This window comes from Chenopodium quinoa, unplaced genomic scaffold (assembly GCF_001683475.1).
Source record: "Chenopodium quinoa cultivar QQ74 unplaced genomic scaffold, ASM168347v1, whole genome shotgun sequence".
NCBI lineage: Eukaryota > Viridiplantae > Streptophyta > Magnoliopsida > Caryophyllales > Amaranthaceae > Chenopodium > Chenopodium quinoa.
The window spans coordinates 643,441-648,600 of NW_018743033.1; the positions used below are offsets into that span (position 1 = coordinate 643,441).

Here is a 5,160-nt window from a genome sequence, read left to right on the forward strand (position 1 = left end):
TAACAATAATAACAACACACAACTAATAATAATAAAATCTAATAATATTAATAATGACAATTCTAACAACACAACTAATTATAAACAATTTAATTATCTTCAACAACACCCAAAATTTTTTAACCCTAAAATAATTCTAATAACAACATTCTAATATTATAATATAATTCTAATAACAATAATAATAACGAATGTGTGAAATCCAATAACAATGAACGTATGCGTTAAATCCAAAACAAACAAACAAAAAAAGAAAAAAAAATTCAAAACCCTGGCAAACGCCTAGGATTTTCGAAAACCCTAGGTTGAAACGCCTAGTTTTTCAAAACTTCCTAGGACGTTCGAAGAAACTAGGCGTTTCAGCCTAGGGTTTTCGAAATCCTTGGCGTTTGCCTGGGTTTCAAATTTAATTTTTTTTTTATCAACACGTACTGACTCCGTACGATTCGACGAGCTTTCGGCGAGCAACTAGGCTATGTTTCCGGTCTTTCATCGTCGTCCATAAGATCCAACGAATTTGATTTTGCAAAATTTATAAAATTAGTTTGATTATGAAAATCATGGTGGTTGACCGATGATCGTTGGTGGTCGTTGACCACTAGAGAGAACGATTAAAATTTTTTGTGTACGGTAAAAGTGTTAAGTTGAGATAAAATTAATTATTTTTATAATCGTTATTATAAGGATAAGTAATTTTGCGTTATTTTGCGGGCGTTAGTTAGATATTCGAGGGCGACGTTTAGCTTTCCACGTATAAAATAAGACAAATGGGTTGTGGTTGATTAAAGATGAATATTAAAAACAAGATAGTAGTAAGATTTGAGTAATTAAATGTGAAATGTACTTTCATTTAGGAACAAAGTTTTTATGTGAACTAAGACTTTTATTTGGGGACGGAGCCATCAAGGGAATTTTTTAATTCATGGCCAATTTCTTTGGTCACTAATAATGAGAATGCCCTATCAAGTGAATGCCAATATTGCCAGCTGATGCTATTGCCTATCTTGGCAAAGTATGGAATTCAGTTCATAATAAACACAAAGCCAATAAGCATGGAGATTGAAGTAGAGCCGATGGTTTATTCACAAAGATGCAGATTGTGAAGGCATACTACAGAGTGAGATAGATGGAAAAGCCATTCTAAACAAAGAGAAATACGAGGAATTGAGTCTAACATTAGTCGTAAATTCATAATACTGTAATATGGTTCATTCAGAATCTACATCGTCTACTGGAACACCGCTGCAGGGGTACCTAACAGTTGGCTTATCTGTTTCTTCAAAAAAATCCCCCTTTTCAAATGTCTACATAACTACATAAACCATTACTTCTAAGCACGAACCCAAAAGCAGCACAAAAGAAAGGAAACAAATGAATGGAAGATTTAACATTACTCTGGCAGCAAAGCCCGATGCCTCAAACAAACCTCCCTGCTCCCTCTTAAAAGCCACGTATAAGAGGCTTACAAATCAATGAATGTCACAGAATGCTGAAGCAGAACAGTAAAAGTCTTAGTGCTGAAGCAGTTAAGATTTTTTCTATCTTACGGTCTTACCACGTCCACAATTATACTTTACAGAACCTTAAAGCAGTAACACTTCTTTCTCCAAAATGTTACCATTCAAAATTATCCATATATCGGTGAAGAGAGCACGAATCATCTCTCATGTAAGTCATGTATGCTTTCTGCTTTTCTTGAAAGGGATGATCAACACATCTAGAAAAAAGGAAGTAAACATGATTCAATATCACCCATTAAGAGTCAAACTTAATATCCCTATATATTTCAGGTAACCAACAAAAATACATGTTGCAAGCAACAATAGAGTTTGGGAGGAACTAGGTTCGTCAAGTTCGATTATCACATAACTAGTTTAAATTTTCCTATAACAGTGAAGACAAAAACTGAAAATAGCAAATAATATTATAGCTAAAGAAAAAGACTAAACCCCTCAAAGACCAAGCAAAATGTGACATAAAAAGGTTCTATTCCAAAATGCTCTATAACTTCTCAACAGCAGCTCAACCCCAAATAATTGCTCTGGCCTATGATTCACACTCCTTACACAGAACCTAGACTAAATCACGCTCCACCAGCGCCGACCACTCTTAACAAGCTCAGCAACATAGACCATTACTAATCAGTATCGTATATTGCATAATTCTTGTTCAAACTAATAATCATCTAGACATCTAATGCATAATTCACTATCAATGATATAGCATTGGCATCATAGTAAAAGCAACTATTAATCACATAGCATGATAAACATACCAACGAAAAGAGACATGGCAATAGAATATCAATAGTTAATCTACATTCTAAATTTGAATCATAACCAAAAATAAGGTAGAAAAGAACCCTATATGTAATATGTTAAATAGTTCTTGCTAAGCATCAAACTAACATAAAATCGAAAACAATTGCAATATTTAAGTACAAATCACTTACTACGCCGCTGCAAATCTCTCTATCTATTGATATTCAACATAGCCTTAGCTTCAGTCTGCTCCTCCAACAAATTCTCACTAGTATACTTACTCAACAACTCCATTTTCTTCTTCTCCACAACCATCCTTTCAATCTCCTTCTCATCCGGCAATGGCACGTGCACAACGAAGTCCTTCTGCAATGCATCCGCCTCCTCGAGCCTCTCCTTCTCCCTCCTCTCCTCCTCCACAACCTCCTCCTCTTCCTCGAACAAAATATCCTTCACATTGGCAACCTCGCCGCTCTTCACCGCCTTTTTCGCCTCCCTCTTAATCTCCTCCATCAAATTCCACTCCTCCACCGCCATCTCCCTCATCACCGCCTCCGCCGGCCCCTCCAATTTCACCAAAACTCCATCTTCCTCATCTCTATAACCATAATAGCTCGCATCAATCCTCTTGTATATATCATACCTCGTTCGCCTCTTCCTCAACTCTGGCGGCTTCTCGAACAATTCCCTCACTCCAGGAAGCTTTTTCGCCGCACCAAAGTACCTATACCCAGGCCCTCGGCCACTAGGGTTCGGAACATCGACAATATTTCCTTCCAAATCAGTCATCTTCGCCGATTGCTTCATATAATTCGGACCTCCAAGCTCGATAATCCGACGCTCCCAATGCGATTTCTCACGAATTAGCTTGTTAATTTCATCGTTGAGATCTCGAAGTCGGTGTTCTCCAAGGCCTTCGTTCTGGATTTCGGCAACTTTTCGACCGATTTCTCGCATGATTTGCTGCCTCCATTTGTCTGCTTCGGCGAGGTCGCGGCACTCGGAGGCTAAGAAAGGTCGACGTTCTTTGGGCTTCTTCTTCTCGTCTTGCTTCATAGTGATGAAGCGATTGAGCATAGACTGCGCTTTCTCTTCGTTTCTCGCCATTGTTGAGCTTGCGAAGGTTTGATTCTCTGGTTGATGGAGAGAGAATACCAAGAAAACAAACCCTAGAAAATTGTATTCGTTTGATTATCAGGGATAAAGGGGGAATCAATATAAGGGGTTTTTGCAGACTAAAGGATTTTAGGAAAGTGTTGATGCTGAGTTCGGATTAGTAAGGGACTAAAGGACGGTGTGGAAATACTGGAATTAGATGACCGCTGGAGTTGGCAATCTTGGCATTAGGTCGTGTCGGGTTCACGGGTTGATAGGGTGATGTCTCGGGTGATTGTTTGATTTGTTTCACAATCATCTATTTCAATTGACTCGAAGACTCTATTCATCCTAACTTACTTTTCGTAAATATTACTCTGTAAATTAAAATTGAGGGTTTGTATTAAAATAATTTGATGCGTAATTTTGACGGTTTATTTTAATGGAAGGATTTGAGTGATTTTATTGGTGGAAATTAGAATGATAGTCTTAGAAGGCAACGACTTTTAAGTTTGATCTTAGAAGCAACAATCCCAAAACCCTAGTTAACAATTAGTTTGAACCTCAACAAAGTTCTCTTCAAGCAAAAGCTTAATAATCTCAACTTTTAATTCATAAAGCGTCCTACTAAAAATAATTGACATACAACTAGTATATATATATAGGAAAAATAAATCTACCCTACTTGCTCCGTAAGCAAACTAAATAAAAAGCTCTAATAATTAATTAATGAACCAATATAGCCCACTAATTAATTAGCACAACTTTAGAAGCCCAAGGCCCCATAACTATTACTAAGATCATAACTAAAAATATTATTAAAAACTCACTTGTAAAACCCCTACTTTAAGAGTAAGGTAAAACCAAGAGAGTACCTAAGTAAAGCAATAAAGATAGTTATAAGAAAGGGGACTCGACTCACATCATTCCCTCCCTCTTAAAAAAAAAAAAAACTTGCCTTCAAGTTTCGTTTGGAAGACAAGGCACCAAGTCACTAGCCCTCATTGTAGCACAAATTCCCGCTCCAAGAAATACTTGAAAAGTATCATAATTCTCCCTATGCACAATCTTGAAAGGTCCTTCCATTAATGGTTCATTCTTACCTCTAGAATTATTAAAGATTTTTTTAGCATTCAAAGATAAGAAAACATAGTCACCAATCTCAAAAGGATGTTGGTTTCTCAAAGACAACATATTAGCCCTTTTTTTCCTTTTTGTCAAGCTTAGGCATAATCAACAACTCTCTAGCAGGAGCTTGAATAGGTGGTGCCTTAGGGGGTAAAGGATGTAATTGGATTCTCTTGTCCCCAACCTTCATTGAATAAACATTCGTCACACCATTAAATAACACCCCTCAATCATATTGCCAAGGACAACCCAAGAGTATAGAACAACCAGTCATAGGTAAAAATCACACCACACACTATCAGAATATGAACCCATGGAAATGTTTACCAAAGCTTGCTTTTTAACTTGTAGTCCATCTCCAACATGTAACCAATTAAGCTTGTAAGGAGTAGGATGGTCCCTAGTAGAAAGATTCATAGTGTCAACCAACTTAGTGGATGCAACATTGGTGCATAATCCCGTATCTATAATCAACGAGCAACTGTAGGACATTTTAGGTAATATAAGCGGAATTTCATGAATCACATTCATACGCACCTAAATCAGGATCACATGCATAACACACAAGAATCACATAATTATACCTTTGAAGCGTGAATACCACGTAGCTATTAGATCAGAAAATCAGGGAGAGAATAGAGCCCCAAGCGTGACTCCTCTACTTGGTCCACGGGAT

The 5,160-nt window shown here is 37.1% G+C and overlaps 1 pseudogene; it reads right to left on the reverse strand.

The window, feature by feature from the left end:
• Positions 1 to 1,164: 1,164 nt before the first annotated feature.
• On the reverse strand, positions 1,165 to 3,596 carry LOC110730514 (annotated as a pseudogene).
• Between the last annotated feature and the right edge of the window lie 1,564 nt (positions 3,597 to 5,160).